Below are 27,844 nucleotides of genomic sequence, written 5' to 3'. Positions count from 1 at the left end.
CTCTTTATACAACCTGCCATCTACCCTCCTGGGAACTGAGGGTTATGAGAGAACCCCCACATCACTAGCTTCTCTTTATTCAACCTGCCATCTACCCACCGGGGGACTGAGGGTTATGAGAGAACCCCCACATCTCTAGCTTCTCTTTATTCAACCTGCCATCTACCCAGCTGTGGACTGAGGGTTATGAGAGAACCCCCACATCACTAGCTTCTCTTTTTCAACCTGCCATCTACCCACCTGGGGACTGAGGGTTATGAGAGAACCCCCACATCACTAGCCTCTCTTTATACAACCTGCAATCTACCCACCTGGGGACTGAGGGTTATGAGAGAACCCCCACATCACTAGCTTCTCTTTATACAACCTGCAATCTACCCACCTGGGGACTGAGGGTTATGAGAGAACCTCCACATCACTAGCTTCTCTTTATACAACCTGCCATCTACCCACCTGGGGACTGAGGGTTATGAGAGAACCCCCACATCACTAGCTTCTCTTTATTCAACCTGCCATCTACCCACCTGGGGACTGAGGGTTATGAGAGAACCCCCACATCACTAGCTTGCATGTTCTGCAGCCTTGTAAAGATAAGGAGGGGATGACTGGGAGGCAGGTTGGCATTTATTGTCATGAATCTTGCCCTGGAGGCAGTTCAGCAAAGAGGTCACTAGTTGGCACAGGCACAAAGTAATAAAATCTGATTTTAATCCTAACCTCCATTCTAACCACACTGCTAATCCTTCCCTTAATTTAAGACCATAAAACAACATTATTTTCCACAGCCAATTTGACTTTGTAGCAGTTCTGCCTCCAGGTCATGATTCATGACAAACGTCAACAAGCGACTGTAAAATCAATAACGCAACTGTTTTCACAAGTAGCTTTTTCTTGTTTCAAGTATGTTTAATTATGAAAAGTACAATATATCCTTGTTTACTTGTACAACTATGGAGCGTATGTCCATATATAATTATACAATTTGTTTTTCAACATAAAAAACAGAACAAATTATCAAATTGGTATTTTAACGGTGTTATTGTTTAAATTGTTTAAACAGAGGATCCATCTAAAACAGTATAAAACAAGATGATAAACAGAGGATCCATCTAAAACAGTATAAAACAAGATGATAAACAGAGGATCCATCTAAAACAGTATAAAACAAGATGATAAACAGAGGATCCATCTAAAACAGTATAAAACAAGATGATAAACAGAGGATCCATCTAAAACAGTATAAAACAAGATGATAAACAGAGGATCCATCTAAAACAGTATAAAACAAGATGATAAACAGAGGATCCATCTAAAACAGTATAAAACAAGATGATAAACAGAGGATCCATCTAAAACAGTATAAAACAAGATGATAAACAGAGGATCCATCTAAAACAGGATAAAACAAGATGATAAACAGAGGATCCATCTAAAACAGTATAAAACAAGATGATAAACAGAGGATCCATCTAAAAGAGTATAAAACAAGTGCAGTATGTTCTGAGAATGTTACTTTAAAGTCAACTCATAACGTCACACTATAACTTCATGGGAGTCTTGTGGAAAGACTGCATGTTGTTTTGGGTGGATTGAGTGACGTCTTCATCAACATTTGCAGAATATTCCTGTAATATTTTCACCTCTTGTCAGACGCCAACAGTCTAGTCGGCTGCAGACATTCATAAGGTGTTCAAGTAGTTTATTTGCCATTTGCAGGTATTAAAAGTAATACATACATTGTAATTCCTTGTTGGATCTCTCTCACATATAGGACAGTACATACCAGAGGAGGCTGCTGAGGGGAGGACGGCTCATAATAATGTCTGGAACAGAGTGAATGAAATGGAGCACATGGAAACCACGTGTTTGATACCATTCAACTTATTCCCCTCCAGCCATTACAAGCCTGTCCTCCCCAATTAAGGTCCCACCAACCTCCTGTGGTACAAACACAAACAGTAAAATATATCATAAAAAATGCAAAGTGGTAAAAGATCAGAAAAGGAACCAAAAGGTTCAGTCATGTTCTAATAGTCTGATGGAAACAGGTTGATGATTTAACAGGCAGATAGAACTGGGATAGAAGCTGTTCTAGAACCTGTGGTCCAGAAACTGATTTAACAGGCAGATAGAACTGGGATAGAAGCTGTTCTAGAACCTGTGGTCCAGAAACTGATTTAACAGGCAGATAGATCTGGGATAGAAGCTGTTCTAGAACCTGTGGTCCAGAAACTGATTTAACAGGCAGATAGAGCTGGGATAGAATCTGTGGTCCAGAAACTGATTGAACAGGCATATAGAACTGGGATAGAAGCTGTTCTAGAACCTGTGGTCCAGAAACTGATTTAACAGGCAGATAGAACTGGGATAGAAGCTGTTTCTATAACCTGTGGTCCAGAAACTGATTTAACAGGCAGATAGAGCTGGGATAGAAGCTGTTCTAGAACCTGTGGTCCAGAAACTGATTTAACAGGCAGATAAAGCTGGGATAGAATCTGTGGTCCAGAAACTGATTTAACAGGCATATAGAACTGGGATAGAAGCTGTTCTAGAACCTGTGGTCCAGAAACTGATTTAACAGGCAGATAGAACTGGGATAGAAGCTGTTCTAGAACCTGTGGTCCAGAAACTGATTTAACAGGCAGATAGAGCTGGGATAGAAGTTGTTTTAGAACCTGTGGTCCAGAAACAGATTTAACAGGCAGATAGAACTGGGATAGAAGCTGTTCTAGAACCTGTGGTCCAGAAACTGATTTAACAGGCAGATAGAACTGGGATAGAAGCTGTTCTAGAACCTGTGGTCCAGAAACTGATTTAACAGGCAGATAGAGCTGGGATAGAAGCAGTTCTAGAACCTGTGGTCCAGAAACTGCCAAGCAACCACTGGTCCTAGACTGGTGCCCTGAATGGCATATGTTTTTTGAAAACGCCTATATGTGTGTGTGTGTGTGTGTGTCCACTATGTGTTTGTGTGAGTGTCAGTTTGTGTGTCTGTGTGTGTCCAGTGTGTGTGTGTGTGCGTGTGTGTGCACTAGAGCGTGTGTCTAATGTGTGTGTGTCCCCAATATATGTGTCCAATGTGTGTATCCAGTGTGTGTTTGTGTGTGCATGTGTCCAATGTTTGTGTGTGTGTGTGTGTGTGTGTGTTCGTATCCAAAGTGTGTGTGTGTGTCTGTTTGTGTTCAGTGTGTGTGTGTGTGTGTGTCCAGTGTGTGTGTCCGTCCAGTGTGTGTGTGTCTGTGTGTGAGTGTGTCAGTGTGTGTGTGTATCACTGGCACAGGGACACTGAGGAGTCCGAAATTCCAAAGGAATCATCATAAACCCTAAACCCTGGATAGAGGGGCTCAGTGAATGTGGAGGTGAATGTGATCAGGTGGGTCAGTGTGTCAGAGGAGACTCTGTAGAAGGACAGAGTGCCGCCTGACCAGTCCAGATAAACTCCTACTCTGTAGCAGCTGGAGGGGGGGACGTCTATGGTAGTGGGATTATTATTGTGACAGGCAATGTAACGGTTGTCACAGCAGTACAGACTCCAGGACTTGTCATTGTATCCAAGCCAACATTCCTTAACCTCTCCTCTCCTGTTGATTCCTTTATATGTCACTCCTATATCAGCCCCTCTTCCACTCCACTCTACCTCCCAGTAACAGCGCCCAGTCAGACCCTCTCTACACAGCACCTGTCCCCAGCCCTCAAATCTCTCTGGGTGATCAGGATACGGCTGCTCCTCTGTCCTACATGTCACCTTTCTGTTCTCCTCAGACATAGAGAGGAGTCTGTTTACTGTGTTTAGGTCCAGTGTGAGATCACAGACATCTGATGGATGAAACCAGACACAATATTAGAAATCATCATCATTCACATTAGAATGTTAACTCACTTTTCACTAATTCATTTAATGTAGATGTTTCTAGGTATCAAAAGGAGAAGTTAAGGTAACTTGAGACTTGTTGAATGATCATATGTTGCACTGTACGGTAATATAAAACACACTTATTCCCATTAATTACACACACACACACACACACACACACACCTGCATAAACACAAACACATTTCTAATGTAACACGAACACGCCACACACACACACACACACACACACACACACACACACACACACACACACACACACACATACCTGCATAAACACAAACACACATGTCTTATGTAACACACACACACACACACACATTGTCAAAGCTTCTCTTTGTAAACTTTGGTGTCCTTGATTTCTGCTTCTGTAGAACTACAGCTGATATTTAATATGACCAAGTAAGTAATGATGGTGGTCTTTGACTTTGACTTAACTTGAATTAAGACTTATTCTTAGTTATATTCTTCACAGCTGTCAACACTCACATTTTCTAAGCCCAGATTTCATTCTGTTCTCTCTACCATGTTCCACACTGTAGCGGTAAGCAGAAGAACAGACAGTCATTGAAGGATACACCTGAACTCACACACACACACACACACACACACACACACACACACACACACACACACACACACACACACACACACACACACACACACACGGCACACACGGTCAAAGTTATGTGTGAGTGTGTCCAGTGTTTGTGTGTGTCCAGTGTGTTTGTGTGTGTGTCCAGTGTGTGTTTCACATACACACATACATAGGAACAAACTGGACACACAGGACACACACTCACACCCAGTCAGCATATAACTTTGTCCAAGAGGTGGTCAGAATGTTTGTCTTAACTAGCCTGATAAGTCAAACATGTCTGATATGAACATTGACATAAACCCTCCACATACTTGAGTTTCTCCAGTCTGCAGTGTGGATCCTCCAGTCCAGCAGAGAGCAGTCTGACTCCTGAGTCTCCTGGGTGATTGTAGCTCAGGTCCAGCTCTCTCAGGTGTGAGGGGTTTGACTTCAGAGCTGAGACCAGAGAAGCACAGCCTTCCTCTGTGACTAGACAGCCTGACAGCCTGCAAAGAGTCAAATCATTATTAAAACCACACTGCTATTCTTTGGTGGTGAAAATAGTGACAGTATATGTTTTCTAAATGTTCAGTTACATCAGTATCAGTCCTGAAAGCTGCCATATCTATTCATAAATTAATGTATCATCATTATTATAAATGATCAAAGTATTGCCTGCAGATAGAAACATGTTTAGTACGAATATGTGAGTAGACTGACCAGACCAGTTTAAAAAGCAGTATCAGTCAGAAGACAGACAGTGAGGAATCAGATTTAGATTGTATTGAGTATACAGTCCACACCATATCTATTTAGACAGTGAGGTATCAGATTTAGATTGTATTGAGTATACAGTCCACATCATATCTATTTAGACAGTGAAGCTAACATTTTAAATGTGTCTCTATACTCCAACATTTTGGATTTCAGATCAAATGTTTCATATGAGGTGACAGTTTATAATGTCACCTTTTATTTGAGGGTATTTTAATACATATCTGTTTCACCATTTAGAGAAATAAAAGCACTTTATGTATCTAGTCCTCCATTCGAAGAAGTCATAAATATTCTGACCAATTCACTAATAGTGTATTAAAGTAGTCAAAAGTTGAGTATTTGGTCCCATATTCTTTGAACACAATGACTACATCAAGCCTGTGACGCCATGATTGAGAAAGATCATGAATGAATCATGAATAATAATGAGTGAGGGAGTTAGAGGCTACAACAAAACATACTAACCTCTCACCTTTAACCTCAAATAAAAGGTGACATTCTGTACTGTCACCTAATATGAAACATTATATCTCAAATCCAAAATGCTGGATCATAGCACCACATTTAAAACTGTAAGCTTCACTGTCCAAACACATATGGTGTGGACTATGTGTGTCTGGTAAACACATGTGAATCCTGTGAACAGTTATCACTTGTTGACCAACTACAGGAATACTGACCTCAGAGTCTCCAGTTTACAGTGGGGATTCCCCAGTCCAGCAGAGAGCAGCTTCACTCCTGAATCCTTCAGGTCATTGTTACTCAGATCCAGCTCTCTCAGGTGTGAGGGGTTTGACCTCAGAGCTGAGACCAGAGAAGCACAGCCTTCCTCTGTGACTCCACAGTCTGACAGCCTGAGAAAGAGATCATCATGACTTCACAAACACACTGTTAATTTAACACCAGTAGTGTACAAGGACAATTGCAGATGCATTTGGTTTATTTTCTCAAACAGCATATATATTCATGTTTTACGTCTCCTAGAATTGTACGATCATAATGTTATGTAATGTGAAAATCAATAAATTGACATAAAAAGGTTAGCAATAATACATATTTTTCTCTAAACTGAATATTTATACCTGATGATTAGTTCTTAAATGTCATTGTATTTACTCACAGAACAGCTCTGGAGGCTTTAACCACTGGCAGCAGCCTCAGAAGACCTTCCTCTGATCTGGAGTATTTCTTCAGGTCAAACACATCCAGCTCCTTTTCTGAAGTCAGCAACACAAAGACCAGAGCTGACCACTGTGCAGGTGACAGTTTGGGTTTTGAGAGACTTCCTGATCTCAGATAGCTTTGGATCTCCTCCACTAGAGAATGGTCATTCAGTTCATTCAGACAGTGGAACAGATTGATGCTCCTCTCTGGAGAGGGATTCTCTCTGATCTTCTTCTTGATGTACTTGACTGTTTCTTCATGGCTCTTTGAGCTGCTTCTTGTCTTTGTCAGTAGACCTCGTAAGTGCTTCTGATTGGACTCCAGTGAGAGGCCCAGAAGGAAGCGGAGGAAAAGGTCCAGGTTTCCCGTCTCACTTTGTAAGGCTTTATCCACAGCACTCTTGTAGAAAGTAACTTCAGGCTCGTCGTTTGTTCTCAGTTTGGCCATTAGATTCTCATTGTTGTTGATGAATGAGAGGAACACATATACAGCAGCCAGAAACTCCTGAATGCTCAGATGAACAAAGCAGTACACCTTGTCCTGGTACAGCACACATTCCTCTTTAAAGAGCTGTGTGCACAATCCTGAGTACACTGAGGCTTCATTAACATCAATGCCAGCTTCTTTCAGGTCTTTTTCATAGAAAATCTGATTGCCCTTCACAAGCTGTTGAAAAGCCAGTTTTCCCAGTGACAGAATGCTCTCTTTATTCCAGTGTGGACCTGTCTCTTCTTTCCCAAGATACTTTTCATTCTTCTGTTTGGTATGAAACACCACAAGGTGTGTGTACATCTCAGTCAGAGTCTTGGGCATCTCTTCTCTCTTATGTTTCAGCATGTGTTCAAGGACTGTTGCAGAAATCCAACAGAAGACTGGAATGTGGCACATGATGTGGAGGCTCCTTGATGTCTTTATGTGTGAGATGATTCTGCTGGCCAGGTCCTCATCACTGAATCTCTTCCTGAAGTACTCCTCCTTCTGTGGGTCATTGAAGCCTCATACCTCTGTCACCTGGTCAACACACCCTGAAGGGATCTTATTGGCTGCTGCAGGTCGGGTAGTTATCCAGAGGAGAGCAGAGGGAAGCAGATTTCCCTTGATGAGATTTGTCAGCAGAACATCCACTGAGGTTGACTCTGTGACGTCCCAACAGATCTTGTTCTTCTGGAAGTCTAGGGGCAGTCGGCACTCATCCAGACCATCAAAGATGAACAGAACTTTGTACTTGTTGTAGATGGAGATTCCTGATTGTTTGGTTTCCATTGAGAAGTGATTAAGAAGTTCAATGAAAGTGTGTTTGTCCTCTTTCATCAAATTCAGCTCCCGAAAAGGGAATGAAAATACAAATTGGACATTCTGATTTGCTTTTCCTTCAGCCCAGTCCAGAATGAACTTCTGCACAGAGACTGTTTTTCCAATGCCAGCGACTCCCTTTGTCAGCACAGTTCTGATACGTTTGTCTTGTCCAGGTAAGGGTTTGAAGATGTCGTGACATTTGATTGCAGTCTCTGGTCTTGCTTGTTTCCTGGTTGTTGTCTCAATCTGTCTCAGCTCATGTTCCTTATTGACCTCTCCTGTTCCACCCTCTGTGATGTAGAGCTCTGTGTAGATCTTATTGAGAAGTGTTGGGTTTCCTTGTTTAGCGATCCCCTCAAATACACATTGAAACTTCTTCTTTAGATTAGATTTGAGTTCACGTTGGCAAATCACAGCGAGCTCATCTGAATCTAGAAATAACACAGAGGATATGAATATTACGTCTGTTTTAATGCCTACAGTATTGTAGGACTGTTATAAAGTTGTACATTATAATAATGTATTCACTTAACTGACTGTATAAATGTGACTGGTGTGACTGATTATATTATTTTTGGTATTATTATTTTTTTAAATTTACTCCTTTTTCTCCCCAATTCCAATTGTGTTAGTAGCTACTATCTTGTCTCATCGCTACAACTCCCGTACGGGCTCGGAAGAGACGAAGGTTGAAAGTCATGCGTCCTCCGATACACAACCCAACCTAGCCGCACTGCTTCTTAACACAGCGTGCATCCAACCCAGAAGCCAGCCGCACCAATGTGTCGGAGGAAACACCGTGCACCTGGCAACCTTGGTTAGCGTGCACTGCGCCTGGCCCGCCACAGGAGTCGCTGGTGCACGATGAGACAAGGACATCCCTACCGACCAAGCCCCCCTAACCCGGAGGACGCTAAGCCAATTGTGCATCGCCCCATGGACCTCCCGGTCGCGGCCGGTTACGACAGAGCCTGGGCGCGAACCCAGAGTCTCTGATGGCTTAACCACTGCGCCACCCGGGAATCAACAGAACACGTCCCTGCTGCTACTTGATGAGGTCACTAGGTGTTGTGTTAAGGCTGCTACAATATCATTGAGTTACACAGCTACTTTAGCTGTACTTTAGCTACAGCTTTTAAATGTTATAAAACAGCATTCAACATGAGGCAGACAGATCTTACATTTCTCCAGTGTGTCAGCAAGCTCCTTCTGGTTCATTTTCCTCAGGATGTGCAGTGTGATCTTCAGAGCCCCCTCTCTGGCACTGCTCTCCTGCTTCTCATCTTCAGGGTCCAACACTTCCTTATCCTGCTTCTGACTCTCAAAGCCTTCTGGGAGTTCTGGACTAAGAATCCTCTTGAACATCTTCAGCTCGTTCTTCACAAATGTCAGAATGTTCTCTTCAAGCAACTGAAATAAATAAAGTAAATAAGTTAAGCAAGAGACTAAATGCTTTCTCATCAACACATTAATGAATGTTTGACAGATCAACTTTACTTGAGGTAAACAAAAACAAATGTACATAACAGGACCACATACTCTGAATATGGAGGCCAGGTCTGTTTGATGACTCTGGGAAGACTGACCACTGAGAATCTCTGACTCTGATCTCCCCTGTTGGTTTCTGTGGACAAAAGATGAGGTTACATCTCCTCATCCAGGGAGTACACACACACACACACACACACGCACACACACACACACACACACACACACACACACACACACACACACACACACACACACACACACACACAAACAAAGGGAATGTTGTGTTTGTTTAATATTGTTTTACGACTATGAAAATGGACAAAAGGATTAGCCTATGGATTATGAAAACAACAACAATAAATGGGAAAATGGGAGAGGAGAAATTACTAGAGGCAGTGTTGTTTAACTCACTGACCAGGACCCATGAGTTCTTCTTACCTTTGTTCAGTAGAAAAGTCTCCCTCTCTAAAGTGTTGAGGTTGATGCATAGACTTGTCACTCTTCATGGACACACAGCTGGGTACAGGGGAGGCTGGTCTCTCCTGCTTGATTGGGCTTCAACACAAAAGAGACAAACTGTCACGATCGTCCTCCTCTTCATCTGAAGAGCATTCAGCTGCTTCAATAAACTATTGAAAATGCTCATAATTTAACACCTGCCTCAGACCACTAGAACAGCTGAGTAATCTACCACCTGCCTCAGACCACTAGAACAGCTGATTAATCTACCACCTGCCTCAGACCACTAGAACAGCTGAGTAATCTAACACCTGCCTCAGACCACTAGAACAGCTGAGTAATCTAACACCTGCCTCAGACCACTAGAACAGCTGAGTAATCTAACACCTGCCTCAGACCACTACAACAGCTGATTGTGTTGTTAGATGCTTGTTTGCCCTTCCGCATGACTTTATACACAGAAGATCTCTGCTAAACATAGAATCACATGGTTTATCCGTCTCTCTGTGACTGCAGATGAATTCAGAACAAAGTTGCCAATGTCGTTGCAGTTGATTCAAACAAGGGTCTTCTACAAATTTGCTTCAAATGAAAACCGAGATGACTGCATTAAACTATGAACTGTTGGCTTTAGGCCTATTTCAATCACATTGTTCAGTATATTGAGTTATATTTTGCTACTTGTAGGCTACTGTCTGTAATTTGTCTCAATATATTTAATGATGTGTATCCTAACATGAACACAATGATGAAATCTGGGATTTAGTGCATTTTTATTGGGTAAGAATTATAATAAGCCTCCTCAATATTTGAAGCCATAGGTGTTAATATAAGCTGATCTGTGGTCAGTATTGTGACATATTTTAATGTCAAGGAAAAATTTGAATGGAGAAAACTGATCTGAGAGCAGCGTTCCCTTTCTTCCCGTCCTATCAGTATTGATAAATGCTCCGCCAGACCTGATACCTTGTTGTGCTGCTGATCCTGTTTGTATTGGTCTGACTGAGGATGTGGAACCTGTTCACCAGATGTGCTACATTGTACCTTGTAAAAAAAACAAAGGAAATAGTAAGACAAAACAACAATAATGAGACTATAAGGAGTCAATGTGCAGGGTACCAGGTAGTTGAGGTAATAATGAGACTATAAGGAGTACCAGTACTGAGTCAATGTGCAGGGTACCAGGTAGTTGAGGTAATAATGAGACTATAAGGAGTACCAGTACTGAGTCAATGTGCAGGGTACCAGGTAGTTGAGGTAATAATGAGACTATAAGGAGAACCAGTACTGAGTCAATGTCCAGGGTACCAGGTAGTTGAGGTAATAATGAGACTATAAGGAGTACCAGTACTGAGTCAATGTGCAGGGTACCAGGTAGTTGAGGTAATAATGAGACTATAAGGAGAACCAGTACTGAGTCAATGTCCAGGGTACCAGGTAGTTGAGGTAATAATGAGGCTATAAGGAGTACCAGTACTGAGTCAATGTGCAGGGTACCAGGTAGTTGAGGTAATAATGAGACTATAAGGAGAACCAGTACTGAGTCAATGTCCAGGGTACCAGGTAGTTGAGGTAATAATGAGGCTATAAGGAGTACCAGTACTGAGTCAATGTGCAGGGTACCAGGTAGTTGAGGTAATAATGAGACTATAAGGAGAACCAGTACTGAGTCAATGTCCAGGGTACCAGGTAGTTGAGGTAATAATGAGGCTATAAGGAGTACCAGTACTGAGTCAATGTGCAGGGTACCAGGTAGTTGAGGTAATAATGAGACTATAAGGAGAACCAGTACTGAGTCAATGTGCAGGGTACCAGGTAGTTGAGGTAATAATGAGACTATAAGGAGAACCAGTACTGAGTCAATGTGCAGGGTACCAGGTAGTTGAGGTAATAATGAGACTATAAGGAGTACCAGTACTGAGTCAATGTGCAGGGTACCAGGTAGTTGAGGTAATGATGAGACTATAAGGAGAACCAGTACTGAGTCAATGTGCAGGGTACCAGGTAGTTGAGGTAATAATGAGACTATAAGGAGAACCAGTACTGAGTCAATGTGCAGGGTACCAGGTAGTTGAGGTAATAATGAGACTATAAGGAGTACCAGTACTGAGTCAATGTGCAGGGTACCAGGTAGTTGAGGTAATAATGAGACTATAAGGAGTACCAGTACTGAGTCAATGTGCAGGGTACCAGGTAGTTGATGTAATAATGAGACTATGAGGAGTACCAGTACTGAGTCAATGTGCAGGGTACCAGGTAGTTGAGGTAATAATGAGACTATGAGGAGTACCAGTACTGAGTCAATGTGCAGGGTACCAGGCAGTTGAGGTAATATCCACATGTAGGTAGAGGTAAAAGTGACTAGACAATCAGGACAGAGAATACAGCTCCTCATCCAGGGAATTCAGACACACACACACACACACACACACACACACACACACACACACACACACACACACACACACACACACACACACACACACACACACACACACACACACACACACACACACTAGAGACAGTGTTGTTTAACTCACTGACCCATGAGTTCTTCTTACCTTTGTTCAGTAGAAAAGTCTCCCTCTCTAAACTCTATAGGATGATCCATAGACTTGTCACTCTTCATGGACACACAGCTGGGAACAGGGGAGGCTGGTCTCTCATGCTTGATTGGTCTTCAACACAACAGAGACAAACATTACATCTCTCATCTACTAAATGTATGGTGTTTTTGGTTTATGTCAGTTTCAATGTTTGTACACTATAAATGGTTATTTAATGGTAAAATGAACTAGAAAATGTTATCTTTTGCAATTCTGAGTAATTACTACCTTAGTAAGGAATGACACATTATTCAGTACTATTGCAGTTCCTACATAATTCCAATAGATGGCAGCAGAAGACCACAATAGATTAGTTTAGTTTTCTCCCTGGATACACCACCACTCCCCCTCACAGGAAATGTTCCCTCTACTACATTCATTGTCAATTCATCAACCAGCATCGACCCGCTCTCCAACTTCTCTCACAAGCAGATAACTCAGCCACCGCCAAAAAGCTTGTGTCGTTACTCTGCCTTGTCGCGCAAATGAGGGGCATGTTGAGGTAAATTCGCTAACCGTTGCATGTTGAGGTAAATTCGCTAACCGTTGCATGTTGAGGTAAATTCGCTAACCGTTGCATGTTGAGGTAAATTCGCTAACCGTTGCATGTTGTAATTCGCTAACCGTTGCATGTTGTAATTGTTGTCGTGCTGGAAGATGCTCTCTTTCTATTCCGAGGCTGTTTAGTCCCAATATGAGATATTAAGAAAATATTTGAAAATGCATGTATACTAAGGTTGAGGTTTGATCACCTGACTAGTGATTATTTGGCTGTATATTTCAGAAGGTGAGTTGGTATTCCACGGTGTTCAACAGAACTAATAGGAGCTGGAAGGGTGAAAAATGACGTAAAATAAGGTCTGTTTTTTTTCACGATTACTTCATAACTAGAGACATAATATAAGATAATGTAATGTTATGAAACTGGGCTCCATGGCGGATGGAATGAACTAGTTTTTATCAGAAAAAAACATTGAAAACGTAATGTGTTCAGCCTATTGAGGCGCCATGAAAATAATATACAAACGTTCGGTCCTTGGACACAGAGGGTTTAAACACTACTAAGTTTACCGTCCATCTCGTGAAGAGAGGAGAACCAGACAGAGGTAGACAGCATCCGTCAACGAGAGAGGGAGAAGCCTCACCGGGATTTAACAGGTGGAAGAAACAACCGGGGAGCTCCATCGGTCCACAAGAAATGCAGACAGCCGGTGATGATGTAGTGATAAAGCACTAAATAAACTTCAGTTATATAATAACCCCCCTTGGGTTGTGCCTTGGCGGAGATCTTTGTGGGCTATACTCGGCCTTGTCTCAGGATGGTAAGTTGGTGGTTGAAGATATCCCTCTAGTGGTGTGGGGGCTGTGCTTTGGCAAAGTGGGTGAGGTTATATCCTTCCTGTTTGGCCCTGTCCAAACATCGTCGGATGGGGCCACAGTGTCACAGTGTCTTCTGACCCCTCCTGTCTCATCCTCCCGTATTTCTGCTGCAGTAGTTTATGTTTCGGGGGGTTAGGGTCTGGAGTATTTCTCCTATCTTATCCGGTGTCCTGTGTGAATTTAAGTATGCTCTCTCTAATTCTCTCTCTCTCTTTCATTCTTTCTTTCTTTCTCTCTCTCAGAGGACCTGAGCCCTTGGACCATGCCTCAGGACTACCTGGCCTGATGACTCCTTGCTGTCCCCAGTCCACCTGGCCGTGCTGCTACTCCAGTTTCAACTGTTCTGCCTGCGGCTATGGAACCCTGACATGTTCACCGGACGTGCTACCTGTCCCAGACCTGCTGTTTTCAACACTCTAGAGACAGCAGGGGCGGTAGAGATACTCTGAATGATCGGCTATGAAAAGCCAACTGACATTTACTCCTGAGGTGCTGACCTGTTGCATCCTCGACAACCACTGTGATTATTATTATTTGACCCTGCTGGTCATCTATGAATATTTTAACATCTTGGCCATGTTCTGTTATAATCTCCACCCGGCACAGCCAGAACAGGACTGGCCACCCCTTAAAGCCTGGTTCCTCTCTAGGTTTCTTCCTAGGTTCTGGCCTTTCTAGGGATTTTTTCCTAGCCACCGTGCTTCTACACCTGCATTTCTAGCTGTTTAGGGTTTTACGCTGGGTTCCTGTACAGCACTTTGTGACATCAGCTGATGTAAGAAGGGCTTTATAAATACATTTGATTTGATTTGGTAGCTAGGATAACCAGGATGTTGCTGGTATAGTAGCTAGCTAGCTTACCGAGCTGTACCGACTAGCTAGGATAACTAGGATGCTGCTGGCAGAGTAGCTAGCTAGCTTACCGAGCTGTACCGACTAGCTAGGATAACCAGGATGTTGCTGGTATAGTAGCTAGCTAGCTTAGCTAGCTGTACCGACTAGCTTGGCTAGCTAGCAGGTCGTTTCTGTCCCTCGTCTCGATGATGAATCCGGTTAACCACACATTGAAACAAGGACAGAGAGTGAAAAGGATCTGTCTACACTCATACTGTCCCTGACCGTAAAGAAAAAAGAAAATTGAATAATAAACTTCGGCGTCTCAACACTGTAGTGAACTCTGTAATTATTCCCAAAGATCACCTCAGCCCAGTCTACGCGTAACCGCTTGGCACCGTACAGGGACCTGGACAGTTCTGTACGAGAACGCAGGAAGTTCCAGAACAGTGGCACAAAATAACTAAACCCAGTCTTTACAGTGGGTTACATTAGTAATATATATATATATATATTATAATATCAACTCTTTACAGTGGGTTACATTAGTAATATTCATATTTTATTATGATTATGTTAAACAAACATTCTAAGTTTTTCTTAACAATATTTTGAAATCTGGGCCCAAGATCTCCTATAAAGGGTTCTATATATATCCCATATCCACAAAGCATCTCAGAGAATTGAGAGAGGACAAAGTTGATTGACATTGATTTGTTGTTTGCTTGTAACTAATGGACAAAGTTGTATTGAAAAGTATTGTAATGTATTATATTGTATTGTAGTGCATTGTTTTGTAATGTATTACATTGTAATGTACTGTATTGTATTGTGATGTATTGTAATGTAATGTAATGTATTGTATTATATTGTAATGTACTGTATTGTATTGTATTGTATTGTAATGTATTGTAGTGTAATGTATTGTAATGTATTGTAATGTATTGTAATGTATTATATTGTATTGTAATGTAATGTATTATATTGTAATGTATTATATTGTATTGTAATGTAATGTATTATATTATATTGTAATGTAATGTAATGTATTGTATTATATTGTATTGTATTGTAATGTATTGTAATGTATTGTATTGTAATGTATTGTAATGTATTGTAATGTAATGTATTGTAATATATTGTAATGTATTGTAATGTATTGTAATATATTGTAATGTATTGTAATGTATTGTAATGTATGTATTGTAATGTATTGTATTATATTGTAATGTATTGTATTATATTGTAATGTATTATATTGTATTGTAATGTAATGTATTATATTGTAATGTAATGTATTGTAATGTAATGTATTATATTGTAATGTATGTATTGTAATGTATGTATTGTAATGTATGTATTGTATTGTATTGTAATGTATTGTGTTGTAATGTATGTATTGTAATATATTGTAATGTATTGTATTGTATTGTATTGTAATGTATTGTGTTGTAATGTATGTATTGTATTGTATTGTAATGTAATGTATGTATTGTATTGTAATGTATTGTATTGTATTGTATTGTATTGTAATGTAATGTATGTAATGTATTGTATTGTAATGTATTGTGTTGTAATGTATTGTATTGTAATGTATGTATTGCAATGCCAGAGTTGACGTGGACCATCGTTCAAACAAAGAGATGCCTCCCTGACCACCAGTGTGTTTGGATATAATGAATATCAATTCAGTGAAGAAGAACCTCTAGAGTTCTGACCAAAGAGCCCTATAAAGGGTTAAATATATACTGTATACTCAGACATCCTAACCTCCTATAAAGGGTTAAATATATATTCTATATATACTGTATACTCAGACACTTCCTAACCATCTATAAAGGGTTCTATATATATGATATATATACTGTATACTCAGACATCCTAACCTCCTATAAAGGGTTCTATATATATTCTATATATACTGTATACTCAGACACTTCCTAACCATCTATAAAGGGTTCTATATATATGATATATATACTGTATACTCAGACACTTCCTAACCTCCTATAAAGGGTTCTATATATATTCTATATATACTGTATACTCAGACACTTCCTAACCTCCTATAAAGGGTTCTATATATATTCTATATATACTGTATACTCAGACACTTCATAACCTCCTATAAAGGGTTCTATATATATTCTATATATACTGTATACTCAGACACTTCCTAACCTCCTATAAAGGGTTCTATATATATTCTATATATACTGTATACTCAGACACTTCCTAACCTCCTATAAAGGGTTCTATATATATTCTATATATACTGTATACTCAGACACTTCTTAACCTCCTGTAAAGGTTTCTATATATATTCTATATATACTGTATACTCAGACACTTCCTAACCTCTTATAAAGGGTTCTATATATATTCTATATATACTGTATCCTCAGACACTTCCTAACCTCCTATAAAGGGTTCTATATATATTCTATATATACTGTATACTCAGACACTTCCTAACCTCCTATAAAGGGTTCTATATATATTCTATATATACTGTATACTCAGACACTTCTTAACCTCCTGTAAAGGTTTCTATATATATTCTATATATACTGTATACTCAGACACTTCCTAACCTCCTATAAAGGGTTCTTTATATATTCTATATATACTGTATACTCAGGCACTTCCTAACCTCCTATAAAGGGTTCTTTATATATTCTATATATACTGTATACTCAGACACTTCCTAACCTCCTATAAAGGGTTCTAAATGTATTCTATATATGCTGTATACTCAGACACTTCCTAACCTCCTATAAAGGGTTATTTATATATTCTATATATACTGTATACTCAGACACTTCCTAACCTCCTATAAAGGGTTCTAAATGTATTATATATATACTGTATACTCTGACACTTCCTAACCTCCTATAAAGGGTTCTATATATATTCTATATATACTGTATACTCAGACACTTCCTAACCTCTTATAAAGGGTTATATATATATTATATATATACTGTATCCTCAGACACTTCCTAACCTCCTATAAAGGGTTCTATATATATTATATATATACTGTATACTCAGACACTTCCTAACCTCCTATAAAGGGTTCTATATATATTATATATATACTGTATACTCAGACACTTCCTAACCTCCTATAAAGGGTTCTAAATGTATTCTATATATGCTGTATACTCTGACACTTCCTATCCTCCTATAAAGGGTTCTATATATATTCTATATATACTGTATACTCAGACACTTCCTAACCTCTTATAAAGGGTTCTATATATATTCTATATATACTGTATCCTCAGACACTTCCTAACCTCCTATAAAGGGTTCTATATATATTATATATATACTGTATCCTCAGACACTTCCTAACCTCCTATAAATGGTTCTATATATATTATATATATACTGTATACTCAGACACTTCCTAACCTCCTATAAAGGGTTCTAAATGTATTCTATATATGCTGTATACTCTGACACTTCCTATCCTCCTATAAAGGGTTCTATATATATTCTATATATACTGTATACTCAGACACTTCCTAACCTCTTATAAAGGGTTCTATATATATTATATATATACTGTATACTCAGACACTTCCTAACCTCCTATAAAGGGTTCTATATATATTATATATATACTGTATACTCAGACACTTCCTAACCTCCTATAAAGGGTTCTATATATATTATATATATACTGTATACTCAGACACTTCCTAACCTCCTATAAAGGGTTCTATATATATTCTATATATACTGTATACTCAGACACTTCCTAACCTCCTGTAAAGGGTTCTATATATACTGTATACTCAGACACTTCCTAACCTCCTGTAAAGGGTTCTATATATACTGTATACTCAGACACTTCTTAACCTCCTGTAAAGGTTTCTATATATATTCTATATATACTGTATACTCAGACACTTCCTAACCTCCTATAAAGGGTTCTTTATATATTCTATATATACTGTATACTCAGACACTTCCTAACCTCCTATAAAGGGTTCTTTATATATTCTATATATACTGTATACTCAGACACTTCCTAACCTCCTATAAAGGGTTCTAAATGTATTCTATATATGCTGTATACTCAGACACTTCCTAACCTCCTATAAAGGGTTATTTATATATTCTATATATACTGTATACTCAGACACTTCCTAACCTCCTATAAAGGGTTCTAAATGTATTATGTATATACTGTATACTCTGACACTTCCTAACCTCCTATAAAGGGTTCTATATATATTCTATATATACTGTATACTCAGACACTTCCTAACCTCTTATAAAGGGTTATATATATATTATATATATACTGTATCCTCAGACACTTCCTAACCTCCTATAAAGGGTTCTATATATATTATATATATACTGTATACTCAGACACTTCCTAACCTCCTATAAAGGGTTCTAAATGTATTCTATATATGCTGTATACTCTGACACTTCCTATCCTCCTATAAAGGGTTCTATATATATTATATATATACTGTATACTCAGACACTTCCTAACCTCTTATAAAGGGTTCTATATATATTATATATATACTGTATACTCAGACACTTCCTAACCTCCTATAAAGGGTTCTATATATATTATATATATACTGTATACTCAGACACTTCCTAACCTCCTGTAAAGGGTTCTATATATACTGTATACTCAGACACTTCCTAACCTCCTGTAAAGGGTTCTATATATACTGTATACTCAGACAATTCCTAACCTCCTATAAAGGGTTCTTTATATATTCTATATATACTGTATACTCAGACACTTCCTAACCTCCTATACAGGGTTCTATATATATTCTATATATACTGTATACTCAGACACTTCCTAACCTCCTATAAAGGGTTCTATATATATTCTATATATACTGTATACTCAGACACTTCCTAACCTCCTATAAAGGGTTCTATATATATTATATATATACTGTATACTCAGACACTAACCTCCTATAAAGGGTTCTATATATATTCTATATATACTGTATACTCAGACACTTCCTAACCTCCTATAAAGGGTTCTATATATATTATATATATACTGTATACTCAGACACTTCCTAACCTCCTATAAAGGGTTCTATATATATTCTATATATACTGTATACTCAGACACTTCCTAACCTCCTATAAAGGGTTCTATATATATTCTATATATACTGTATACTCAGACACTTCCTAACCTCCTATAAAGGGTTCTATATATATTATATATATACTGTATACTCAGACACTTCCTAACCTCCTATAAAGGGTTCTATATATATTCTATATATACTGTATACTCAGACACTTCCTAACCTCCTATAAAGGGTTCTATATATATTATATATATACTGTATACTCAGACACTTCCTAACCTCCTATAAAGGGTTCTATATATATTAGATATATACTGTATACTCAGACACTTCCTAACCTCTTATAAAGGGTTCTATATATATTATATATATACTGTATACTCAGACACTTCCTAACCTCTTATAAAGGGTTCTATATATATTCTATATATACTGTATACTCAGACACTTCTTAACCTCCTGTAAAGGTTTCTATATATATTCTATATATACTGTATACTCAGACACTTCCTAACCTCCTATAAAGGGTTCTTTATATATTCTATATATACTGTATACTCAGACACTTCCTAACCTCCTATAAAGGGTTCTAAATGTATTCTATATATGCTGTATACTCAGACACTTCCTAACCTCCTATAAAGGGTTATTTATATATTCTATATATACTGTATACTCAGACACTTCCTAACCTCCTATAAAGGGTTCTAAATGTATTATATATATACTGTATACTCTGACACTTCCTAACCTCCTATAAAGGGTTCTATATATATTCTATATATACTGTATACTCAGACACTTCCTAACCTCTTATAAAGGGTTATATATATATATTATATATATACTGTATCCTCAGACACTTCCTAACCTCCTATAAAGGGTTCTATATATATTATATATATACTGTATACTCAGACACTTCCTAACCTCCTATAAAGGGTTCTAAATGTATATATATACTGTATACTCAGACACTTCCTAACCTCCTATAAAGGGTTCTATATATATTCTATATATACTGTATACTCAGACACTTCCTAACCTCCTATAAAGGGTTCTATATATATTCTATATATACTGTATACTCAGACACTTCCTAACCTCTTATAAAGGGTTATATATATATATTATATATATACTGTATCCTCAGACACTTCCTAACCTCCTATAAAGGGTTCTATATATATTATATATATACTGTATACTCAGACACTTCCTAACCTCCTATAAAGGGTTCTATATATATTCTATATATACTGTATACTCAGACACTTCCTAACCTCCTATAAAGGGTTCTATATATATTCTATATATACTGTATACTCAGACACTTCCTAACCTCTTATAAAGGGTTCTATATATACTGTATACTCAGACACTTCCTAACCTCCTATAAAGGGTTCTTTATATATTCTATATATACTGTATACTCAGACACTTCCTAACCTCCTATAAAGGGTTCTTTATATATTCTATATATACTGTATAGTCAGACACTTCCTAACCTCCTATAAAGGGTTCTATATATATTCTATATATACTGTATACTCAGACACTTCCTAACCTCCTATAAAGGGTTCTATATATATTCTATATATACTGTATACTCAGACACTTCCTAACCTCCTATAAAGGGTTCTATATATATTCTATATATACTGTATACTCAGACACTTCCTAACCTCCTATAAAGGGTTCTTATATATTCTATATATACTGTATACTCAGACACTTCCTAACCTCCTATAAAGGGTTCTATATATATTATATATATACTGTATACTCAGACACTTCCTAACCTCCTATAAAGGGTTCTATATATATTCTATATATACTGTATCCTCAGACACTTCCTAACCTCCTATAAAGGGTTCTATATATATTATATATATACTGTATACTCAGACACTTCCTAACCTCCTATAAAGGGTTCTAAATGTATTCTATATATACTGTATACTCAGACACTTCCTAACCTCCTATAAAGGGTTCTATATATATTCTATATATACTGTATACTCAGACACTTCCTAACCTCTATAAAGGGTTCTATATATATTCTATATATACTGTATACTCAGACACTTCCTAACCTCCTATAAAGGGTTCTTTATATATTCTATATATACTGTATACTCAGACACTTCCTAACCTCCTATAAAGGGTTCTTTATATATTCTATATATACTGTATAGTCAGACACTTCCTAACCTCCTATAAAGGGTTCTATATATATTCTATATATACTGTATACTCAGACACTTCCTAACCTCCTATAAAGGGTTCTTTATATATTCTATATATACTGTATACTCAGACACTTCCTAACCTCCTATAAAGGGTTCTATATATATTCTATATATACTGTATACTCAGACACTTCCTAACCTCCTATAAAGGGTTCTATATATATTCTATATATACTGTATACTCAGACACTTCCTAACCTCCTATAAAGGGTTCTATATATATTCTATATATACTGTATACTCAGACACTTCCTAACCTCCTATAAAGGGTTCTATATATATTCTATATATACTGTATACTCAGACACTTCCTAACCTCCTATAAAGGGTTCTATATAGAACTTTAGTGGTTCTGTATATTGTAGGAAGATAGAATCCTTTTTGGTTTAAACAAGAGTGAAGAGAGTGTTGATAACGGTAATCTTGTCATAATTCAGCTTGTAACAACGATCATAATTAGTCAAAACAACAAGGTTATGATGACATATTAGGCAATAATTAATAGTAGGCTAAATGATTGTGTCATGCTAAAATTCTATAGATAATTTCTGATGAAAAATAACAAATGTGAAAAAAATGTGGATATAACGTTTTAGAAACAAACGCTTTAATAATTCTTAAACAGCATCATGTCATCTCACCTCTTAACTCTTCTGTCATGTTCCCCTGAGAGACTCATTTTAGAGGCAGGGACATCCTCTTCTCTCTCCCCAGAGTCACTCATTTTAGAGCACTGACCCCTAAACAGAGATCCAGCATGTTGGTTGTGGTTAACACAGTGACAACTCAACAGAGATCCAACATTGTGGTTAACACAGTGACAACTAAACAGAGATCCAACATGTTGGTTGTGGTTAACACAGTGACAACTAAACAGAGATCCAACATGTTGGTTGTGGTTAACACAGTGACAACTAAACAGAGATCCAACATGTTGGTTGTGGTTAACACAGTGACAACTAAACAGAGATCCAACATGTTGGTTGTGGTTAACACAGTGACAACTAAACAGAGATCCAACATGTTGGTTGTGGTTAACACAGTGACAACTAAACAGAGATCCAACATTGTGGTTAACACAGTGACAACTAAACAGAGATCCAACATGTTGGTTGTGGTTAACACAGTAACAACTCAACAGAGATCCAACATTGTGGTTAACACAGTGACAACTAAACAGAGATCCAACATGTTGGTTGTGGTTAACACAGTGACAACTAAACAGAGATCCAACATGTTGGTTGTGGTTAACACAGTGACAACTAAACAGAGATCCAACATGTTGGTTGTGGTTAACACAGTGACAACTAAACAGAGATCCAACATGTTGGTTGTGGTTAACACAGTGACAACTAAACAGAGATCCAACATGTTGGTTGTGGTTAACACAGTGACAACTAAACAGAGATCCAACATGTTGGTTGTGGTTAACACAGTGACAACTAAACAGAGATCCAACATGTTGGTTGTGGTTAACACAGTAACAACTCAACAGAGATCCAACATGTGGTTGTGTTAACACAGTGACAACTAAACAGAGATCCAACATGTTGGTTGTGGTTAACACAGTGACAACTAAACAGAGATCCAACATGTTGGTTGTGGTTAACACAGTGACAACTAAACAGAGATCCAACATGTTGGTTGTGGTTAACACAGTGACAACTAAACAGAGATCCAACATGTTGGTTGTGGTTAACACAGTGACAACTAAACAGAGATCCAACATGTTGGTTGTGGTTAACACTGTGACAACTAAACAGAGATCCAACATGTTGGTTGTGGTTAACACAGTGACAACTAAACAGAGATCCAACATGTTGGTTGTGGTTAACACAGTGACAACTAAACAGAGATCCAACATGTTGGTTGTGGTTAACACAGTGACAACTAAACAGAGATCCAACATGTTGGTTGTGGTTAACACAGTGACAACTAAACAGAGATCCAACATGTTGGTTGTGGTTAACACAGTGACAACTAAACAGAGATCCAACATGTTGGTTGTGGTTAACACAGTGACAACTAAACAGAGATCCAACATGTTGGTTGTGGTTAACACAGTGACAACTAAACAGAGATCCAACATGTTGGTTGTGGTTAACACAGTGACAACTAAACAGAGATCCAACATGTTGGTTGTGGTTAACACAGTGACAACTAAACAGAGATCCAACATGTTGGTTGTGGTTAACACAGTGACAACTAATTATTGAATGTCAATTGTTCTCATTTATTCATTATCTCTTAGAAATTAATAATTTACTAACAGATACATCCAAACCATCAGGTGATTTAATGCATCACATGAACATGTAGTGGTGACTGATATTTGTCCCCTCATCTCCATGTTAACTGTAAATAATAATACTAATATAATGTGTCACTGTTTGTTAAGGTTCCCAAACGTACTTTGTGACCAACTGAGGTGTTTTTGAGTTGGGATGAACGGTGAACAATTGTTGTTGTTTGTTTTGTTTGTTGACTTAATCCTGGCTAATCCTGTGTTCTTATTGCCATGGTTACTCCTGTGTTCTTATTGCCATGGTTACTCCTGTGTTCTTATTGCCATGGTTACTCCTGTGTTCTTATGCTCAAACATTATAACAACATCAGTGGGGTCTAATTGCTTTTATTTAGTTGATTGAACATTTTCCATTATCATTTCATCCATTATCATTTCCACTTTCTATTTTTTTCGTCCTTTATCTGTGCCACAGTTTCTACAGCCATTTTGTAACTGCGTTAAGCTACAAACTAATTTACCATTTCATGAGGAAATCACATATTTTCTGACGCTGTTGAAGAGGCAGTGGTCTATATTACAGACTTCAAAACCTTTTTATATTAATCTGAAAAACACTACAAGTTTTAAATTCCCTACATTGCAGGAAAGTTCTCATGCAAAAGGTTATAAATTCAGATCCTGTACAGAGATTGTCTTTGGTTTTGGGAAGGCTGAAAGATAACATTGAATTCCCCTCAAGTATTGAAAACAGGAAGTGAACTTAGTCACAAGGTTGTGCCAACTACAGTAGTGTAGATGCACTACTGTTCCACTGGAGGTCATAAGGTGAATGCACCAATTTGTACCACCCCTTAAATGTGTAAATGTAAAATCCTTACTTTCCTCATCAGTCTTAAGAACAAATATTTAATATATAATTTAAAACCCATTTCGCTCACACCTTCCTAACTTAATCTGCCTGTTAATCCATTTCCCTCACACCTTCCTAACTTAATCTGCCTTTAAACCCATTTCCCTCACACCTTCCTAACTTAATCTGCCTGTTAATCCATTTCCCTCACACCTTCCTAACTTAATCTGCCTTTAAACCCATTTCCTCACACCTTCCTAACTTAATCTGCCTGTTAATCCATTTCCCTCACACCTTCCTAACTTAATCTGCCTTTAAACCCATTTCCCTCACACCTTCCTAACTTAATCTGCCTTTAAACCCATTTCCCTCACACCTTCCTAACTTAATCTGCCTGTTAACCCAGAGATGGGAATCTGCTAAACCCATTTCCTCACACCTTCCTATGTACATGAAAAGCTGGGAGCATCTAGTACATGAAGAGATGGGAGCATCTAGTACACGAAGAGATGGGAGCATCTAGTACATGAAGAGATGGGAGCATCTAGTACATGAAGAGATGGGAGAATCTAGTACATGAAGAGATGGGAGCATCTAGTACATGAAGAGATGGGAGCATCTAGTACATGAAGAGATGGGAGCATCTAGTACATGAAGAGATGGGAGCATCTAGTACATGAAGAGATGGGAGCATCTAGTACATGAAGAGATGGGAGCATCTAGTACATGAAGAGATGGGAGCATCTAGTACATGAAGAGATGGGAGCATCTAGTACATGAAGAGATGGGAGCATCTAGTACATGAAGAGATGGGAGCATCTAGTACATGAAGAGATGGGAGCATCTAGTACATGAAGAGATGGGAGCATCTAGTACATGAAGAGATGGGAGCATCTAGTACATGAAGAGATGGGAGCATCTAGTACATGAAGAGATGGGAGCATCTAGTACATGAAGAGATGGGAGCATCTAGTACATGAAGAGATGGGAGCATCTAGTACATGAAGAGATGGGAGCATCTAGTACATGAAGAGATGGGAGCATCTAGTACATGAAGAGATGGGAGCATCTGGTACATGAAGAGATGGGAGCATCTAGTACATGAAGAGATGGGAGCATCTAGTACATGAAGAGATGGGAGCATCTAGTACATGAAGAGATGGGAGCATCTAGTACATGAAGAGATGGGAGCATCTTGCAGTGAACGGAGCATCTCTTTATCAAATCCTCCTTCAGAGTCACAAGCAGGTTAAACATTGTGATTTCTATATAATACTGTATCAGAGGTTAAACATTGTGATTTCTATATAATACTGTAACTGAAAGATCAGATTCTGCAGGTTCCTTGACACGTACCTTCATCAAATAACTCTCTTCATTCAGGAGGTGCAGCTTAATTTCCAAAGTTCACTTTTTCTTCAACAACATCCGTGTTGTCCAGGTATTAATCACAGGACCCCTACAGCAGCAGCATTGATCAACATCAGTGTTGTCCAGGTATTAATCACAGGACCCCTACAGCAGCAGCATTGATCAACATCAGTGTTGTCCAGGTATTAATCACAGGACCCCTACAGCAGCATTGATCAACATCAGTGTTGTCCAGGTATTAATCACAGGACCCCTACAGCAGCAGCATTGATCAACATCAGTGTTGTCCAGGTATTAATCACAGGACCCCTACAGCAGCATTGATCAACATCAGTGTTGTCCAGGTATTAATCACAGGACCCCTACAGCAGCATTGATCAACATCAGTGTTGTCCAGGTATTAATCACAGGACCCCTACAGCAGCAGCATTGATCAACATCAGTGTTGTCCAGGTATTAATCACAGGACCCCAGCAGCATTGATCTGCAACTAAGCAGAAACTAGTAACACAATCAAATTAAAATCTGATATTCTGTCGTCAATGGATAAATGGCCAATAGAAACCAGATAGAAACTGATAATAGTGCATGTGATTTCAGTTCTGGTTAGACACAGACTTGCTGAATGTCTTTCCATGTCTGGGGAAATGAAACCAGGCCAGTGGCTGACTGTCTGAGACTGTGGTTTTGAGTCACGTGGAGCCTGACATGGACAAAGGCAGACATGTGACCATGGACAACATCTTCACATTAATTTCCCTGTCAGACAAGTTGATTACAAACAAGACTAGCCTGCTAGGAACAGTGGACAAACAAACAAGACTAGCCTGCTAGGAACAGTGAACAAACAAACAAGACTAGCCTGCTAGGAACAGTGGACACACAAACCAGACTAGCCTGCTAGGAACAGTGAACACACAAACCAGACTAGCCTGCTAGGAACAGTGAACACACAAACAAGACTAGCTTGCTAGGAACAGTGAAAACACTGTTAAGGGAATTTTTAACTATAATGACTAATTATGTATACATTTCAATCAGGGTGTACTAATCAGAATACTATTATGTTACTGTATATGTACTAATCAGAATACTATTATGGTACTGTATATGCATGAATTAAAATACTAAATGTTACTGTATATGTATGAATTTTCTTATCTGATCCCAGTACTGAAGTGAATGTGGTCAAGAGTTTAGTAACAATGACGGTCTGCTCCTTTGTTCAAATGAATGAACTATCTCCAGATGGCAGGGACGGACTATCTCCAGACTGTCTAGAATGCTGATTTACACTGACTGACCTTGGCTTCAGGCGAGGAGGGAAGGCTCGAGAACTATAGGGCCTCTCTACCAGTGTCAAGAAGAGATAGAACATTTAGAAAATGCTGACGTCATTTTCAGTTTATAACCTGTGGAAAAATGTGTATGTAACCAGTACTTGTCAGGACCCGGTTACGAACCCGGGTCTCCGGAGTGAGAAACAGTCACTTAACCAACTGAGCCACGAATAGTTGGCAGAACCCAGAAGATGAGGCAGACACAGCAGTACTTGAGACGATGTAT

The 27,844-nt window shown here is 38.6% G+C and overlaps 1 pseudogene; it reads right to left on the bottom strand.

The window, feature by feature from the left end:
• Nucleotides 1–885: 885 nt before the first annotated feature.
• Nucleotides 886–26,817, bottom strand: LOC115116674 (NACHT, LRR and PYD domains-containing protein 3-like; annotated as a pseudogene).
• Nucleotides 26,818–27,844: the final 1,027 nt, after the last annotated feature.

The sequence above is a fragment of the Oncorhynchus nerka genome, unplaced genomic scaffold (assembly GCF_034236695.1).
Source record: "Oncorhynchus nerka isolate Pitt River unplaced genomic scaffold, Oner_Uvic_2.0 unplaced_scaffold_715, whole genome shotgun sequence".
Lineage (NCBI taxonomy): Eukaryota > Metazoa > Chordata > Actinopteri > Salmoniformes > Salmonidae > Oncorhynchus > Oncorhynchus nerka.
The sequence above is the reverse complement of the archived record's forward strand: the minus strand, read 5'-3'. Positions and strand labels throughout refer to the sequence as shown.